Source organism: Bubalus kerabau, chromosome 5 (genome assembly GCF_029407905.1).
Source record: "Bubalus kerabau isolate K-KA32 ecotype Philippines breed swamp buffalo chromosome 5, PCC_UOA_SB_1v2, whole genome shotgun sequence".
NCBI lineage: Eukaryota > Metazoa > Chordata > Mammalia > Artiodactyla > Bovidae > Bubalus > Bubalus kerabau.
This window is the reverse complement of record NC_073628.1, coordinates 48986740-49007167: the sequence shown is the minus strand read 5'-3', so window position 1 is coordinate 49007167 and position 20428 is coordinate 48986740. Positions and strand designations below refer to the sequence as shown.

Sequence of the window (20428 nt, the reverse complement as noted above, 5' to 3'; positions counted from 1 at the left end):
GCAGGAGGCATGGGTTCGACCCCTTGGTCTGAAAGATCACCTGGAGAAGGAAATGGCAATATACTCCAGTATTCTTGCCTGGGAAATCCCATGGACAGAGAAGCCTGGTGGGCTACAGTCCATGGGGTCAGAAAAGAGTCAGACATGAGTTAGCAACCCAGCAAGACCAATTCTGAATAATGAGGTTTTTCTCTTTGCTTGTCACTCTTTTGAAACATTTTTAAGGCCAATCTCTCCTGTTCCCATTTTCTTTTTAGATTTCTGCTGCCACTGGGTGTTACAGGATCAGTATATTCATCCTGTACATATAGAAGGATCAATATACAATATATTGATCCATTCTTTCAAACATAACAGTCTTCAAGGGCAAGCAGAAGACAGTATGATCTCCCCCTTCTGTGTAGCTTGTTTTTACATTACAGTTTCCCCCATGTTGTGGAGAGTTCTTCACCAAGCACATAAAACTGATGAGAAATTCCGGATCACAACAGGACACCCCTTAAAACAGACTGATGGACAGTCTGGTTCAATCATGAAGGAAACACTTGTTCACTACTTTCAGAAAACGGGGGTTGCCTTTTGGCAGGGAACTGAGAATACAGCATTACAAACTGAGCACTGTAACACAGGATGTTGGGCACAAAATAGAAATTTCAGAAAATTGCACCACTTTTAGCAAGCAGCAGTTAGCATCATCCAGTGCTGAATACAAATATGAGTTCACTCAGTGAGAGCTTGTGAATGTGTTAGATCTGGAGGACTTCTGTGTAAATTATGTTTTAAATTTAAATGTTCTGGGAACATGGGTTGGATCATTCCAGGGGATTTGCCTTACAGATAGCCATTATCTGAGCTGCTGGCTTCTATTCTGCCAAATGGGGCCAAGAGCTTTCATGTCCAAATCCATTCGGGAGGTGTCATTTTATCTCAGAATCATTTTGGCTTCTAAAGTATTTTTGTAACTTCTTTCTAGTCATTGAATAAAGTAAATCTAAAAGACTGGAAGATGCACTGGCTACTTTGATTCCTATCAGTATGGGAGAAACCAATGCTGAGTATTCTGATGAGAAATTTCTTTCTAGTCTTATTTTGATTTTCTGGAAATATGGACCCAGTTGACCTCAATATATTGATCCATTCTTTCAAAATATTCATGGTTTGCTTTGTGACATATAAAGTGGCCCACTGGAGTTGTGTATTTACATGGTGACATACATTCAAGGGTTGGTGGTAAATATAAAATCTTTCTTAGAACCACTGAAGAATATGAGAAGAACTATCTCTTGGGGGGCATTTATATATCAGAAGGGACTTCCCAGGTGGTGCTAGTGGTGAAGAACTCAGCTGCCAATGCAGGAGATACAATGAGATGAGGGCTTGATCCCTGGGTTGAGAAGATCCACTGGAGGAAGGCATGGCACCCACTCCAGTATTCTTGCCTAAGAATCCCAAGGATAGAGGAACCTGTCAGGCTACAGTCCACAGGATCACAAAGAGCTGGACATGACTGAAGCAGAAGTATACATATATAAGGAGAGATTTATTAATCTTATGGAAAATATTTGAGCAAACATAATCTTGGGAGCTTAGTGATAGTGCATTAGACAAGTAGAAAGAATCTTTGCTCATATCTATTCTTAGTCTGTGTATTATTATCTGGGATAAATAAAGAATGTTTTTTACTCACTTAACTCTTTGAATAGATGTTGTGAAGTTATTTTCTCTTAAGACTGTAAACTAAATTAGGGGCTCAGAAGAATAAGATGGTTAAAGGGGTTTCCAAAATCCAAGTAGGCATCTCTCTGGTTAAAATATTTCTTGAAACTCTTTCTCAGATACATAGGAGGCGTTCTTTCTCTTAAGAGGTGTTTTATCTCTTCCGGTGGATACATGTGGAGAAGGCAATGGCACCCCACTCCAGTACTCCTGCCTGGAAAATCCCATGGATGGGGAAGCCTGGTGGGCTGCAGTCCATGGGGTCTCGAAGAGTCAGACATGACTCAGCGACTTCACTTTCCCTTTTCACTTTCCTGCATTGGAGAAGGAAATGGCAACCCACTCCAGTGTTCTTGCCTGGAGAATCCCAGGGACGGGGGAGCCTGGTGGGCTGCTGTCCATGGGGTCACGCAGAGTCGGACACGACTGAAGCGACTTGGCAGCAGTGGAAACGTGGGTGAAGCCATCCAGTAGTATTACGTCTGATGTGACAATGTAGTGTCCAACTCTTGTGATCCCACGGATTGTATCTCCTCAGGCTCCTCTGTCCATGGGATTTCCCAGGCAAGTACACTGGAGTGGGTTGCCATTTCCTTTTGTAGAGGATCTCCCTGACCCAGGGATCAAACCCAGGTCTCCTATATTACAGACACCTCCTGCATTGCAGGCAGATTCTATACTGACTGAGCCACCAGGCGTTCCCAATAGGGAGCTACTGAATTCTGAATAGTAGTGAGATAGCATGTGAAAAAAATTCAGAAGGGGTTAGCTGTAATTCTAGAACATTAATATTTTGTAAAATTCTTATTGTCCTGGGGAAATGCCATATTTTATAGCAGAGCAGGACTTTGTTAGAATCAGTAAAGTGGGAAAATTTGATATCACTATTGTTGGTAGGATGTGTTGGGAGAAGTCATTATAGCTTGTGTTGTGCGGTGCTCAGTCACTTCAGTCGTGTCCAACTCTGTGTGACCCTATGGACTGTGGCCCACCAGGCTCCTCTGTCCACGGGATTTTTCAGGCAGGAATACTGGAGTGGATTGTTGTGCCCTCCTCCAGGGGATCTTCCTGACCCAGGGATTGAACCCAGGTCTCCTACATTGCAGGCAGATTCTTTACCATGTGAGTCACCAGGGAAGCCCCATTATAGCCTTGTGGCTGCTAATATATATAGTCAGGCCTTTTAATTTGGGTTCATCGCAGTAGGAATTTAATACAGCTTAGATAAACATCTAAGTACATGAAGAGATGAGTTAAGGAATGAATTGCAAAAATACAAATTCAGTAAAAAGTGTATTATAGAAAGTGTTGATATCAATTGTTTCATTACAGAAGTATGAACACTGTTCATAGAATTTCCTATCAACCAAAGGCTTTTTATATCTGCCTTAACAAGTAAATTAGAAAAATTTGTATTTAGTATACTTTTCACACTTAGAGTTTGGTATCTTCTGCAGTACTATTAAAGTACTTGAAAAGAGTTTTTTTCTCTTGAGCAAGCCAAGATCTTGCTCACAATTTACTTAGCTCATAAACATTTTTATCCCCATAAATAGTACAAAGCAGTCTCTTGTTGGAATGGTCATACATCCCATGGATAATTTTTAATTTTTTGAAAATATTACCTTATTTGAAAGGATTGTGAAGAAGGTTGGACAGTAATAGTTATCCTTTTTAGACAGTTTGAAAGACACATTAGAATGCAAACACATTCACAAATGCCTCTGATTCATCCACACTTGAGCCAAGGCTGGAATTCAGAAACTTCTCAAGCAAAATGGATATATACTGTTAATCTAATGCAACTTCACTGAGGCAATGAACATGAATTTGAGCAAACTCCAGGAGACAGTGGAGGAAGGGGAGCCTGGCATGCTGCAGTCCATGGGGTCACAAAGAGGCAGCTATGACTTAGCAACTGAACAGCACAACTGCCTTTAATTTTCCTGTCAACAGTGCCTTTCTTCTATGAGTAACTATACCTCCCCCTGTCCCTCTATGTGGTCCCATAATGCTTCAAAAACCTTTCCCACCCCCTTCAAGCCTATAAGTGGTCCATCTGAAGCCTTTTCCCAGCACAATGTGAGGTTGAAGAGAAGGTTCTCATCAGAGGCCTTCTGCAGGATATTCTGGTCTTGGGTGTTGGTCATGGTAGGGCTACGTCCTTTCCACTCTGCTAGTGGAGGGAGGAGGCTGGGAGACCACTCTCCCCGCCACATGGAGACCACTGCTATGCAAGAGAAGATGCAGGAAGATTATGGTATAAGAGAATTCTTGAGTTCATTTCCTGTTCCCTTTCCTGCCTTGTGGGGCATTGGTGTGTTCTTTCTTTGATTTGTGGCCACTCCTAGTTTTCTTTTATAAATTTCCTTTCTTTCCTGGTGGCATGCATAATTAGAAGCTTGGGCTTCAGTGTCAAACTGTCTCACTTTCAATTTCAAGTCATCTTACTCTCTCTATGGGTATGCATAAGTCTGTTGAGTTCAATAAACTTAACTCTTCATCTGTCAAAAAAAGAGGATGAAAATAGTACTAACTTCATGGATTGTTCTGAGGATTAAGAGTTAAGATATATGAAATACTGAGCTAAATGTCTGGAATATAGTAAGCTCTCGATATATGCTATTTGTTACCGCTTTTATCATTATGATTTAAGATAGTCTCTGCTGGACATTTGCCGCTTTTAAGAATTCAGTCTTGCTTATTCATTTAGTTTAGTCAAATATTTGCTATCATCATTGCCTTCCATAAGAATGCTAGATATATAAGATCTCAGTTAATGAGCTATTCTTAGAGTACATAATGTTGTGGAAATCAGCTTCCAATGTTCTCAAATAGGAATTTCATCTGAGATCAATGAGTGATTTCTCCCTGATTTGAAATGAAACCATGGCATTAAAAAATAAGATTTTAATTTTTTTAAACTTACTAAACTTTGATCAAACTGGAGCATTCAACTTTAGGAAAAAGTAAGTAATGTACATAATTTTTTAATATAAATTTATTTATTTTAATTGGAGGCTAATTTCTTTACAATATTGTATTGGTTTTGCCATACATCAACATGAATCTGCCATGGGTGTACACGTGTTCCCCATCCCGAACCCCCCTCCCGCCTCCCTCCCGGTACCATCCCTCTGGGTCGTCCCAGTGCACCAGCCCCAAACATCCAGTATCATGCATCGAACCTGGACTGGCAATTCATTTCATATATGATATTATACATGTTTCAATGCCATTCTCCCAAATCTTCCCACCCTCTCCCTCTCCCACAGAGTCAATAAGACTGTTCTATACATCAGTGTCTCTTTTGCTGTCTCGTATACAGGGTTATTGTTACTATCTTTCTAAATTCCACATATATACGTTAGTATACTGTATTGGTGTTTTTCTTTCTGGCTTACTTCACTCTGTATAATAGGCTTCAGTTTCATCCACCTCATTAGAACTGATTCAAATGTATTTTTTAATGACTGAGTAATACTCCATTGTGTATATGTACCACAGCTTTCTTATCTATTCATCTGCTGATGGACATCTAGGTTGCTTCCATGTCCTGGCTATTATAAACAGTGCTGTGATGAACATTGGGGTACACATGTCTCTTTCAATTCTGGTTTCCTTGGTGTGTATGCCCAGCAGTGGGATTGCTGGGTCATAAGGCAGTTCTATTTCTGGTTTTTTAAGGGATCTCCACACTGTTCTCCATAGTGTCTGTACTAGTTTGCATTCCCACCAACAGTGTAAGAGGGTTCCTTTTTATCCACACCCTCTCCACCATTTATTGCTTGTAGACTTTTGGATCGCAGCCATTCTGACTGGCATGAAATGGTACCTCATAGTGGTTTTGATTTGCATTTCTCTGATAATGAGTGATGTTGAGCATCTTTTCATGTGTTTGTTAGCCATCTGTATGTTTTCTTTGGAGAAATGTCTATTTAGTTCTTTGGCCCATTTTTTGATTGGGTCATTTATTTTTCTGGAATTGAGCTGCATGAGTTGCTTGTATATTTTTGAGATTAGTTGTTTGTCAGTTGCTTCATTTGCTATTATTTTCTCCCATTCTGAAGACTGTCTTTTCACCTTGCTTGTAGTTTCCTTTGTTGTGCCGAAGCTTTTAAGTTTAATTAGGCCCCATTTGTTTATTTTTGCTTTTATTTCCAATATTCTGGTAGGTGGGTCATAGAGGATCCTGCTGTGAGTTATGTCAGAGAGCATTTTGCCTATGTTCTCCTCTGGGAGTTTTATAGTTTCTGGTCTTATGTTTAGATCTTTAATCCATTTTGAGTTTATTTTTGTGTATGGTGTTAGAAAGTGTTCTAGTTTCATTCTTTTACAAGTGGTTGACCATCTAGTAGGTAGAATAGGCGCCTAGCATCTAGGCTTTCTCTTTCACGAAGTCTGTAGATGAAACACTGACAGCAAAAGTGTATCACACTCAGCAGATGCTGTCTTTACTCGGGACGAACTTTAAGTTTGTCAGTGCAGATGCTGTGTTTTTGTGAGTTTTCCCTTTCGGTCCATAGACACGTGATGTGTATGCCATCAAAAGAGGAAGGAACAGAAATGATGGGAACATAAAGCATTGAGCAGAACTGCAAAGAGAAAGAGACTTCCCTTTGACACATATTGTACAACATTTCCAAAGCCTTGGAATGTTTTTGGTATATTTAACTGCAAAAGATTTTTAAGTCTGTAGCTCTTTTCTTTTTTCTTTATCGGTGACAGTACACGTATGGGCTGACAGTACTCTGCACACCTGTAGCTTTAATTACAGTCTGATATGCCTCCACCAGTTTGCTTCCAGCATTCCTATTTTTGTGTTGGCTTGAAAGATCTTTTTAAAATAATATTAAGGGATGGCATTTTAAATTTTATTCTGGTTCCTGGAGTTATGATTTTATATACTGAAATTACCAAGGCCAAGCACATTGCTACTTGACACTAACATCATTCTCTCCATTCTTTCTCTAACTGGAAATTTGGGACATAGATTAAAAAGGGGTCAAAAGACCAAATTGTGGAGGAGGAATTATGATAAAGTCTAGCTAAGCTTTGAAACAGATGTTCAAATTTTTCTCTTGTGTCGAAGTACACTGACATATAGAGAGCAAGAATAAAGCAATAAATTAACAGTACAGAAAAGACAGGACTGAATTAATTCAATGTGTTTATAGTATATTTTCAGTTCTGTTTGCGGAGATGGGAATAAGTAAGAGGATGCATGTGTGTGCCTATAAAGTCATGTACATTGGAAAAGGAGACAAGACCGTGTTACTTGTTTTCAACTAGTTTTATTTTTCTTAAAGAAAAAAACAAATACTTTCTTCTTGGGTCTACTAACTTTTATGGTCTGTTAGAAGGCTTTGTAATGGAATCTCCTTGGGAAAGATGATTCACTAAATTATATGTGCCAGAGGCAATTATTTGCCTCTAGGAATCATCAGTGCATCTGAAATTGCAAAAGTCTATTATGTTTAAAGCAAGTTTAAAGATTTTAGTGAAATTCTGGATTATTTTTATAACTCTTTCTTTGTTTAGGAAATAGAGAGCAATGTATTCTACAGAATGACCTCTTTATTAGGGCAAACCATATCGCTTTATAGATTCTACTGAGAAATTTGAAGTTTTACTACAAACTTATTTTGTGACTTTATAGAAATGACTCACTCTCTTATTCACTGTGATTGTCAGTTCCCTTATCTAGAAAGTGGAGTAATAATATCAATCACAGGATTTTTAAAAAAAGATTAACTAAGATATTACCTGTGAGTGATTTGTCCTCATTTTGGCATGAAATAATTGCGCAGCATAAGACCCGAGAGGTCTTTTAAAAACCTTGAATTACATAATTCCTGGAAAAGGGACTTTTCTTGAATTATATAACTTTTGGAAAAAGCATTTCTCTCACCTTGCCTTAACATAATGTTTTTTTGAAGTGGCTCTCTTTATTGAAAAATCAAGCACTGATCAAAAATGTCAGAATCTGAAATAATGATTCACAGCATTTAGGGAAATAGGTCTATTTCCCAGTCCAGTCTCCTTCGTCTATTTCACCTGTGGTACTCCCTGAGGATACCTGAGGAGAGCTATCTAATAGTCTTCTTTCTTTCTTTTGGACTACTTAGTTCAGTTCAGTCACTCAGTCATGTCCTACTCTTTGCGACCCCATGGACTGCAGCACGCCAGGCCTCCCTGTCCATCACCAACTCCCGGAGTTTATCCAAACTCATATCCATCATGTCGGTGATGCCATCCAGCCATCTCATCCTCTGTCATCCCCTTCTCCTCCTGCCTTCACTCTTTCCCAGCATCAGGGTCTTTTCAGATGAGTCAGTTCTTTGCATCAGGTGGCCAAAGTATTGGAGCTTCAGCCTCAGCATCAGTCCTTCCAATGACTATTCAGGACTGATTTCCTTTAGGATGGACTGGATGGATCAGTTCAAGGGGCTCTCAAGAGTCTTCTCCAACACCACTGTTCAAAAGCATCTATTCTTCGGTGCTCAGATTTCTTTATAGTCCAACTCTCACATCCATACATGACCACTGGAAAAACCATAGCCTTGACTAGACAGACCTTTCTTGGCAAAGTAATGTCTCTGTTTTTTAATATGTTGTCTAGGTTGGTCATAGCTTTTCTTCCAAGGAGCATGTATATTTTAATTTCATGGCTGCACTCACCATCTGCAGTGATTTTGGAGCTCAAGAAAATAAAGCCTGTCACTGTTTCCACTGTTTCTCTCCATCTATTTGCCATGAAGAGATGGGACCAGATGCCATGATCTTCATTTTCTGAATGTTGAGCTTTAAGCCAACCTTTTCACTCTCCTCTTTCACCTTCATCAAGAGGCTCTTTAGTTTTTCTTTGCTTTCTGCCATAAGGGTGGTGTCATCTGCATATCTGAGGTTATTGATATTTCTCCGGGCAATCTTGATTCCAGCTTGTGCTTCATCCAGCCCAGCGTTTTTCATGATGTACTCTGCATATAAGTTAAATAAGCAGGGTGACAATATACAGCCTTGACGTGCTCCTTTCCCTATTTGGAAGCAGGCCATTGTTCCATGTCCAGTTCTGCTACTAGTGCTCAGGTAAGCTGGGGCCTGCTTCCTTTACAGAGCACCCAATAACCAGAGTGATTCCAGACATGGTGAACATAGTAAAACCTTTTAAAGGTCCTAGTAGCTTACAGGTCTTGAAGCACTTTTTAACATGTTTTTTATGTTTCCATTCTGGGGTCGGTAATCACCGATTGCCATCAGCACTGTATTTCACTATATTTCTATTCCTTGTGCCATATTTAGGCTGTTCTTTCAGGCTTCTACTTGTAGTTGCAAGAGACTTGGTAAATGATGATATTGAAACATTCCATTGCAGAGCCTTAGTTAGAATTTGGAACTTGGCTTACAATAGAAACAATGCTAAAAACAGTTGGTTCTTGGACTGCTTAAAAGATTTTGAAGACCTTGGCACCAAATTGAATTCTGAATTCTAAGAGCCATTGGCCATTTTGTGTGAAAGAAAGAAAAATGTAGGAGAAGAAAGAAATGGCTGCCTTGTTTCTAATGTAATTTCATTAATCATGGCCAAGATTTTAATTATCATGTTAAATCTCTTTTGACACTCTCCTACACCCCACTCTGCACCTTTCTTCTTCTGGCGACTTTTCTTTCTGGCACCTTATGCCTTTTTTTTTTTTTTTTTTAACTTCTGAATAAACACCCCTTCACTTTACATCACTCCAGGTTTTCTTTATTATCTTTTCCCCTTCTATCAGAATTCTCATTGCCTCAGTTAACTTGTTATTATAGGGATAGGTGAAGCATGATCCAATAACACCAACTAACAGATATACCTTTAATGATATTTCATATGCACCATGGGCTTCCCTTGTGGCTCAGCTGGTAAAGAATCCACCTGCAATGTGGGAGACCTGGGTTCGATCCCTTGGTTGGGAAGATCCCCTAGAGAAGGGAAAGGCTACCCACTCCAGTATTCTGGCCTAGAAAATTCCATGGACTGTACAGTCCATGGGGTTGCAAAGAGTCGGACACACTGAGTGACTTCCATTTTCACTTTCATATGCACCACACTTGGCTATAAGCATTTTCTGCAAGTCACTTAGCCCCACAAACATCCTGTGAGGTACATCCCATGATTGACATTATTTTACAGATTAGAAAATGAACATAGAATGAAATAACATTTATTGTTTATGTGACATAGTTTGCAATGGTAGAACTGAGATTTGAACCCTAACAAAGTGACTCTAGAATCATGTGTGTAACTATATTGTTTATCCAGTATTAGAGTAGGGGTAATTTCCTTGAAGAAATTTTAGGCATGTCCAGCAGTCTGGGGAAGATGTTTTGGGGCAAATGAACTAATGTGGGATGGGTCTAGCCTGGATCTAAACATTAGGGTCAAATCCCTTTTGTGTTTCTGGAATCCTTCCACTTTCCACTATGTGCTTTCAATTTTGCCTTGAACCTAAAACTCCTCTAAAATAAAAAGCTTAAAAAAACTGCCATGAAGTAAGTACCTCAAATCAAGTCTTTGAAATAAGCGAAATATGTAACAGTGTTGTCCAGAAACTGGCTTCTTGGTGTGAAAATGAAAGGCTTGCTAAATTCCATCATCATTATAATGCATAACCTGAATTCAATTTATTGTGTGGCACTGAATATGCTCAATGCAAATATAAAGCCATCAGCTATTTAAATGATTGCTTTTATTTCAGTGTGGTCATAAAATAATGGCTTCACCAATTGTTTGATAATAAGCAAGTAAACACATAAACCTAAAAATTATGAGTCAGGATGAATGTTATAAGCTCCATGTGACTGAGAATAACAAATGGACTATGGTTACTTCGATAGGGGGTTGGGAGAGTTTAGTGAGGAAAATGGCATGTGAATTGTAACCTACCCTCAAGGAACACATAGCTGGGTGTGGAACACAGACCAGGGATTAATGACATATGATTCAGTTTTATAAGTAGTACCACAAATCTATGCGTGCAATGATGAAAGAACAAAGAGGAGGGAACAACTCTCTGCTCTGGAAAATCTGCATAGACCTCATAAATATCTGGGCTGGGACACAAAGTAGGAGCATGCTAGATACAAATAATGTGTTCTCTATAATTTGCTAATGCCAGAGGGCTCATGGGATAGATTCATAATATGCTTTTTAGTACATGCTGTACTCTGTCACCCAGACTATCAATACCACTCAAACGAATCACTGTTTTAGAAATTCCTTCCATAATGATTTCCCTGGTGGCTTAGATGGTAAAGAATCTGCCTGCAATGCAGGAGACCTGGGTTTGATCTCTGGGTTGGGAAGATCCGCTGGAGAAGGGCATAGCAAACCACTCCAGTATTCTTGCCTGGAGAATCCCAAGGACTGAGAAGCCTGGCGGGTTACAGTCCTTGGGGTTGCAAAGAATCTGACACGACTGAGCAACTAACACTTTCACTTTCCATAATGAGAGAGAGCCTGTATTCAATAACTGGTCAATCTGGGGCAAGGGAGGTGCCAAAGGGCCAGTTCTCTTACCCACATTTGAAGCTTTCTCTAAGCTCTGAAGGTCTGTACAGGTTCAGAGCTACCTTAGAATCTATGGTTAGCTGAGGCCTTGGCTGTGACTTCACCGCAATTCAGCTTCTCCCTCCGCTCAGTCCCATGGCCTATACTCCCCTGCAAGTGTTGATCTTCAATAAACTCTTGCAGGCAATTATCCATCACAGTTTGCTTCCAGGGAAACTGACTTACAATGAATCCTCAATAAATACTTATTGATTGTCTGCTTGACTGAAATTTATGTAGGAATAAAAAGGGCATTAAAACATATATTAATTATTATTACTGACAGCTACAGATATGACGGGTAACTTTTTCAAGACTGAGATCCATATGTTTCAGTAGCATTCATTTGTAAAATGTGCTCAGTTTCACTTTTCTTTGTGCTTTGAATAAACTTCCTTTGTGTTTTGGATGGTAAAGTATCTGCCTGCAATGCAGGAGACCTGAGTTTGATCCCTGGGTCAGGAAGAACTCCTGGAAAAAGGAAGGGGTACCAACTCCAGCATTCTTGCTTGGAGCATTTCATGAACAGATAAGCCTGATGGGCTACAGTTCATGGGGTCACAAAGAGTTGGACATGACTGTGTGATGATCACTTTCACTTTTTTCTGCAGGCTCCTCTATTACTTGTAATGTTGATGTCTAAAGATAAAGTAAATGACTCTCATCCTTTATAGCTCCCACACTAAACTCTTGAGGAGAGTTTCAGAAATGACAAACTTTTCTTTGATGGGTAATTTGGTTTTATGCATTATGAATTGTGTCCATGATGCTGCAGAGGTGTAAATGGAATTTATACTAAAGACATCATCAGGACCTCCAGGTGAACTCTGAACTTCCAAAATTCAAGGAGGAAGAATCGAGATGCAGGTACAGATAAAGGTTAGTCATTGGTCACAATTCTAATGTCCATACTTTTCTGGAATCTTTTTTGGTCATGGTTTGGTGCTGTCAAATGTTTGAGTCCATGATAAACTCCAGGTTTCAAATTATTATTACCCCATGTAACTTCTGATTTCAGAATACTTCCACAGCCTGGAAGTGTTGGTACAGATGGTTTTGATTGTATAATTAGAGATGCCTCCCCAAAGCATTGTTATTTGACTTTCCTTTCCAGCTTTCTGTAGATTTTGAGAGAAGATGTCTAGCCTCCCCTAGGTGTGTCTATCAAATCCTGTTGATTATTATTCAGTGTAAGACTGAGATGGCTGATGAAATAAATGAGGAGAATAAACAGCAGAATTAGTTTTTAATTTTCTTTTTCTCTTGATTGCTCACAGTGTGTGTTTGTAAAGGCATGAAATTATGGCACTTCTTTTGTATGAGAAATGCCAAGAGCTTGTTTAGTTTGTAGTGCTGAAAATGATGATTTTTCAAAGACCCTCTTCAATAAAGGTAAAATGAAAGAGAAGCATTTAAAAATGAAAAATGAAAACAAAATAGTTTCAGTTTTGCTTTCCTTAAGCTCTTTCCTGTACAGTTATCTTACATTTCTAATGAACAGCTTTACAGTGATAGGTGGGATATGAATCTGACAAAGCCAAGGCTGCTTTCTTTTTCCTCCTCTTGTTTTCTTCCCTTCCTCCTTATGTCTTCTCTTGCTTCTTATTTTCTCCTCCTTCTTCTCCTTCTCTTTCTCTTTTCTTCTCCTCTTCCTCTTCCTTCTTGTTGGGTGATAGTTTAGAATTATGAATTATTTAGGGTTAATTATATTAATGATCAAAGGGACTACGGGCATGTATCTTACTGAAAAGATACCATTCATCTCCTTTGCTTTTTCCTGACCCATAGTCAACTCAATTCATCCCTAATGTGTTAATGATGAGACGAGTCTAGACTCTTCTAGAACATCTTTTTGGGTTTTTACTTTGGACTTTTTTTTTTTTTTTTGATCATACTAAGAGCTTTGTTCAAGTCACTTAGCTAACTAATTGCTTCAGTTCAGTTCAGTTTAGTTCAGTTCATTTGCCCAGTCTGTCTGACTCTTTGTGACCCCACAGACTACAGAACGCCAGGCCTCCCTGTCCATCACCAACTCCTGGAGTTTACTCAAATGCATGTCCATTGAGTCGGTGATGCCATCCAACCAGCTCATCCTCTGTCTTCTTCTTCTCCCACTTTCAATCTTTCCCAGAATCAGGGTCTTTTTAAAGGAGTCAGCTCTTTGCATCAGGTGTGAAAGTATTGGAGTTTCAGCATCAGTCCTTCCAATGAATATTCAGAACTGATTTCCTTTAGGATGGACTGGCTGGATCTCCTTGCCATCCAGGGGACTCTCAAGAGTTTTCTCCAACACCACAGTTCAAAAGCATCAGTTCTTCGGTGGTCAGCTTTCTTTATAGTCTAGCTCTCACATCCATACATGACTACTGGAAAAACAATAGCTTTGACTAGACGGACCTTTGTTGGCAAAGTAATGTCTCCACTTTTTAATACGCTGTCTATGTTGGTCATAGCTTTTCTTCCAAGGAGCAAGCGTCTTTTAATTTCATGGCTGCAGTCACCATCTGCAGTGGTTTTGGAGTTTCCCCCCACCAAAAAAAAAAAAATGAAGTCTGTCACTGTTTCCATTGCTTCCCCATCTATTTGCCATGAAGTGAGGGAACCAGATGCCATGAGGCTGGAAGGATAAGCAGTGGCCTTATCTATGGTTCAGGATAGGTTCCAGAACTTTTCTTTATTCTAACAGGGTTATGAAAACATGGAAAGATTTTAAACATAAGAGTAACGTGCTCAGATTTATTTTTTAAGTAAAGTTGGAGTCTGGGCTCGATAGTGAGCAATGAGGAGGCATATGACCTGTGAAGAGTTATAGCGAGAGAAGACATCAGTCTAGACAGGAGTTGGCAGCAGCAGTGGTGATTAAAGATGGAGGAGAAATAAATGGATTTTAGAGATTTGAGCTAACACACTTGTTGGAGGAGGAGGGAAATGAGAGAATAATTTATAGATTCCTGACTTAGGCACTGGAATGGTTAGATGGTCTTATCATTTGTGGAAATGGAAAATAACATTAATAGGTTTGAAGGGGAAGGTGGATTGAGTCCTCAGCATGTTGAAATGAAATGCTACTGAGGGGTGCAAGAGGAGATGGCAAGGAGTCAAGATGACATATAGATTTGGAACTCAAAAGAAAGGTCTCAACTGGATATAAATTAGGCAGTCCATGACATATGAATAGTGGCTGATGCTTTGGGCATAGGTGCCTGGAAAATCCCATGGACAGAGCTGCCTGGTAGGCTGCAGTCCATGGGGTCGCTATGAATAGGACACGACCAAGTGACTTCACTTTCACTTTTCACTTTTGTGCATTGGAGAAGGAAATGGCAACCCACTCCAGTGTTCTTGCTTGGAGAATCCCAGGGACAGGGGAGCCTGGTGGGCTGCCATCCGTGGGGTCGCACAGAGTTGGACACGACTGAAGCAACTTAGCAGCAGCAGCAGCAGAGGCCATCTTGGGAAAACCCACTGCATGGTGTTTAGAATGAGGGAAATGTAGGGAAGGAAAATATAGGGCCAAAGCCTGAAGATCGTGAGCATTTCAAAAGATGTGTCTTTGTATATGTGTGTGTCTTTCTCTGTGCATATCTGTGTATGTGTGTGCATATGTATATTTGCACATGTGTGCCCTCACATAAGAGACTGAACTAGAGAGAGGAGCAATTATGTGATCTGAGAAATGGGGCTTGAATGAGTGGTTTGGGGGCACAGAGATTTGGATACTGGAAATACACAACCATGCCTGTGTGAGCTGGTAGCTGAGTTAAGTGGAGGAGAAGGCTTTAAGTATGAACAGGTCAACAAACAGAGATGTGAGTGGATATTACAATCACCCAAGATAACTGCAGAAATTGGTTAGTGCAGACTCTGAGTCACATGCCAGGAACTATGAATAAGGGGGAAAAGCATAGAGGTAATACTTTTGTAATAATAATAATTCAATAATTATATGGAAAAGCAATAATATTAATAATTAAGATCTACTGATCACTTTTCTCTGCCAGGAGTTAATTGCTTTACTTGCATTATCTCCATTAATATTTACAATAAAACTAAGGACATTATTATCCCAATTTTAGAGCAGAGGAAACTAAAATCATACTGAATGCTTGACTAAAACAAGGGGTTGTCTGACTAGGGAACTCATAATTTTATCCATTATTTTATACTACCTATTTTATAAACTATAGCAAGGGTTAATTATGATTTGTAAACATGAAGAATGTATGTGGCTGTTGAACTCTAGAGTGAATACAGATGTGAAAATGTGAGATGTTAAGATGATTGCATTTTTGCTTTTCTTTTCTCCATGTTCAAGTAATTAAACCCATGCTTGAGTGATAAAAATCATGGCCTATTAGTCTACAGACAGAACAGGGATTTTGGTCAAAATAAATAGAATGCCTGGATTCATAAAGAATCAATCAATGAAGATGTCCATTGTATTCATCCCAGTGCTGAGCTCACAGGTTTGATTCATATGCTGGCCCTTTTCCTGTAATGTCATAGAAAGTGAAGTTGCTCAGTCGTGTCCAATTCTGTGACTCCATGGACTGTAGTCTACCAGGCTCCTCCATCCATGGAATTTTCCAGGCAGGAGTACTAAAGTGAGTTGCCATTTCCTTCTCCAGGGGATCTTCCTGACCCAGGGATCGAACCTGGGTCTCCTGCATTGCAGGCAGACGCTTTACCATCTGAGCCACCAGGGAAGCCAGTAATATCAAAGAGAACGTGACAATGAAGATTGTGGATACCAGAGAACATTCTCTTCTTCTTAATTAAACTAGGCTGAAAGCAAAGGTAGCCTCTAGGAAAAACTAAAAATAATTAAATAAATAAAGTACACACTATACTCAAAGGTTATAAGTGCAATTATAATGCAGAGATGGCAGATCAGGGTTAGAAGTCCTGAAAGACTTCATGGATAAGATGGATCTTAAGCTGGACCTGGAGAAGCAAGGATTTGACAAATCCTGAGAATTGAACAGCATTTTTAAGGCCTTTTTAACAGTAGAATATTGCTGTATTCTCTATCATAGAGAATTTTTAGTGTATTCTTACTGATTTACACCTGAAATGAATACTGAAACAATTCCTACAGAATATTCTAGATGTTCACTAAACTCTGCATGCTTTCATGCTCAGTTGCATCCAATTCTTTGCAACTCTGTGGACTGTGGCTCCTCTGCCTGTGGGATTTTTTTCAGGCAAGAACACCAGAGTAGATTGCCATTTCCTCCTCCAGGGTCTTCCCAATCCAAGGATCTAACTGGCATCTCCTGCATTGGCAGGGGGATTCTTTACTACTGAGCCATCTAGGAAGCCCCTCACTAAGCTCTAAGATAGATTAAATAGATGAAAGACTGCATCTATGTGTGGTTATTAAAACTCAATAGACATTGTATCTACAGTGGTATACTTAGCTTTTAAATAGCATATGATAATGACGTACAGTTTTAAAACTAGAGAATAGACATGGATGAAGCAATAGGTAGACATGGATGCCTATTCAATTAATAGCCATGGATTGGAGTAATAGGCAAGTTTTTTTTTTTTTGTTTTTTTTTTTTTGGTCTTGAGACTCTCTGAAAACTACTGATTACATTTTTTTTTCAGACTATCATGTGTGAGAGGAGATGGAAAGGGAACATAAAATGGTTGAGAAACAGGGATGTGCATTCTTCCTCATGATTTGCTTATTTTTAGAATAATTTGGGCAAGTACCATGACCTCTGTAGTCTCAGGTTCTTCATCAAGCAAATGAAAAATTAAATTTGAACACACAATTCCATGATTTTGAGTCTATGTGGAGCATCTATAAGCTCCTTTATAATGCCTCTACCTGGAGTGATGCTGGGAGGAGGCAACCCTGGTAATGGTTTCATATATTTTCCTGACTTCTGGGATATTGTACAAATCATTTATAATAGAAATCTCTCTCTCTATATATATATATATATTCCTTGGCTTCCCCAATGGCTCAGTAATAAAGAATCCACCTGCAATGCAGGAGATGCAAGAGATGCAGGTTCTATCCCTTGGTCAGCAAGATCCCCTGGAGGAGGCAATGGCAACCAGCTCCAGTATTCTTGCCCGGAGAATCCTATGAACACAGGAACCTGGCGGGCTACAGTCCATGGGGTCGAAAAATTCGGACATGACTGAAGTGACTGAGCGAAAGCACATATTAATTCTCAGTGAGTAATCACACTTATTTAAGTCAACAACATGACTAGAGTGAATTTGCCACTTGTTTGACTTTTTGTACAGAAAAGATAGGTTCACTGTGAACCTATCCTTTTTTTGCTCATTGTTGAAATATCTCGTTCATGCATATAGAGTAAGATCATTGGTGATGTATATTTGCAACTCTATGTGACAACTATGCAAATGTTTTCATTATGTAGCTTATTTTTCAGGGGATTAGACTTTTTCAGGGAGTGTCTACTCTTGGCAAATCATGAGCGAGCTCTCAACTAAGGAGAATGTTGGCAGAAGACCGCATGGGACTTTTGCCTTCTCTCTCCATCTCTGACTGTCTCCTTTATGCTCTCTCTCTCACACCACTCCTAACAAAATGCAAAATAAAAACATGAAACCACTGAAGATATAAGAGCTAGTACCTGTGTGCACTTCAGCTTCATGAAGAATCTAAATTAAAATGAAATTTGCCAGGACCTTATTTCTGAACAATTTTAATGATGATGGACACATGCTTGAATATGACATTTGAAGGATTCAAATTTAAACATTCAGAGACTTCATTCTCTGAGCTATTATTTCATTGGCATTTAAGGCATGAAAGCTAAAAGAAAGTATTTTTTCACCCTTGGAAGCAGGCGCATAACTCCCATTAACTCCAGAAGGAGGAATTATACATGAGAATGAGGATAGACAATACACAAATAAGTATGTAAGTTCAGTCTCCAGATTAACCCCACAGCCTATCATAGATCTTTGGAAGCCTTTATACTCTATGAAATCAATAATCCATTATAGCTCATACTGGTGACTAAATGACTTCAGGGATTGGTAATGGCATCTGAAATCTTTTACCTTTAAGCCATGGCTTGTAGTAAATCCTAAATTCTGAGGCATTGCCAGCCAGTTGCAGTAAAGGTGTTTTGGATTCAACACCTTGAGGCAAATAATGGCAAATAATAGATACTCAATACATATTTATTGAATGAAAGGATCAACAAAGAAAAAAAAATAGCCTTTAGTCCGTACTCAGATCTCTTCTGATCCTCACCTCTTTAATAACTTGGCACAATTGGGTTTTGTTGCTACGTGTTAAGTCCCTTCAGTCGTGTCTGACTCTTTGTGACCCTAAAGACCATAGCCCGTTAGGCTCATCTGTCCATGGGATGCTCCAGGCAAGAATACTGGAGAGGGTGGCCATGCCCTCCTCCAGGAGATCTTCTTGACCCAGAGATCAAACCCAGGTCTCCTGTGGCTCCTGCATCGCAGGCGGATTCTCTACCACAAGTGCCACCTGGGCAGCCCCAACATGTGAGAGCCTTATCAATCTCCCTGCAAAAATTACCACTAAAGGAAAACAAAAGGTGAGTCTCCTCAGAGCAGGAGGTTCACCACTGACCACACTGGCCACCTCCATCTGCTTTGTCCTCCTCTCAAGCCCAGAAAGTGGTCCCTTTATTGCTGAGAGGTACAAGTTACTTCTCTCATTTGACTGAACATTCCCCCTATCTTTCCCTTAACTCTTATTTAGGAGACAATGGGAAGGGGTTTGAGTATTTCAGTCAATGCCAAAATGTGCGAGTCACAAAGCAAACGTTGCCAACAGAGTGGCTTGTGACAGACAGATGGTTCATAAGTTTTCTTACTCTCCGCATGAGCAGTTTACTTTGGCAGACAGTGGAAGAAGATGCTTCCCTTTATTTCAATGTTACCTTGGTGGAGAGCGAAGAACATGAGTCTGAGAGTCATGCAAAGTTGTTTCAAATCCAGGCTTCAGGACATGAAAGTTGCCTCAGCTTTGTCTCTCAGTATTTTGGTCTGTAAAAAACCTCTTTAATAGCTTGGTATAGTTGGGTTCAAGCTATATTTGGGTTCTGTGCCTGAGTGCTAAGTCCCTTCAGTCGTGTCTGACTCTTTGCAACCCTACAGGCCATAGCTCTTTAGGCTCTTCTGTCCATGGGATTCTCCAGGCAGGAATACTAGAGTGGGTTGCCATGCCCTCTTCCAGAGGATCTTCCTGACCCAAGGATCGAACCCGCATTCCTTATGTCTCCTGCATTGGCAGGCAGGTTCTTCATCACATGGAGTGTAGCCCACTAGGGTCTTCTGTCCATGGAATTCTCCAGGCAAGAATATTTGCTAGAAGAATGGTAGCCATTACCTTCTCCAGGGGGTCTTTCTGACCCAGAGATTGAACCTGGGTTTCCCATATCACAGGCAGATTCTTTATCGCCTGTGCCACCAGGGAAGCTCTGCTGCTGCTAAGCCACTTCAGTCGTGTCTGACTCTTAGCGACCCCATAGATGGCAGCCCACCAGGCTCCCTCATCCCTGGGCTTCTTCAGGCAAGAATACTGGAGTGGGTTGCCATTTCCTTCTCCAGTGAATGAAAGTGAAAAGTGAAAGTGAAGTTGCTCAGTTGTATCCGACTCTTAGCGACCTCATGGACTGCAGCCTACCAGGCTCCTCCGTCCATGGGATTTTCCAGGCAAGAGTACTGGAGTGGGGTGCCATTGCCTTCTCCCCAGGGAAGCCCTATTTGGGTTCTAATACCTGCTAATTCCTTCTTCTCATCTCTGACCCAATAGATGCTGGTTATACGTACTTCTATTCATCTCTTTACTTCAATCATGGTGTTCCCTCTGCTAAATCAGAGTAGACTTTATTTGTAATTGGACTTGCTAACCAATAGCTCTTTTTGAGAGAGAGAAAGTGTGAGGAGTTGAATCAACTTACTCTATGGAAGCAGACCATTGATAGTGGCTCTTAGCTTTTCAGAATTATCATTTCTAAAATAACAGGCAGAGGAGAGAAAAGACCAGCATCCCTGATGTCTTGCATGAAATATGGCAAACAGAGATATTAAAATAATGCTTGACAAATATAAAAATGAATAGAAGCAGGAGTAATAAAGTAACATGCTTCA

General features: G+C 39.9%; 1 non-coding gene across 1 annotated transcript; it reads right to left on the bottom strand.

The window, feature by feature from the left end:
• Window positions 1-15938: 15938 nt before the first annotated feature.
• TRNAC-GCA (transfer RNA cysteine (anticodon GCA)) lies at window positions 15939-16011 on the bottom strand. The gene has a single exon. It is a non-coding gene; the product is annotated as a tRNA-Cys (tRNA).
• Window positions 16012-20428: the final 4417 nt, after the last annotated feature.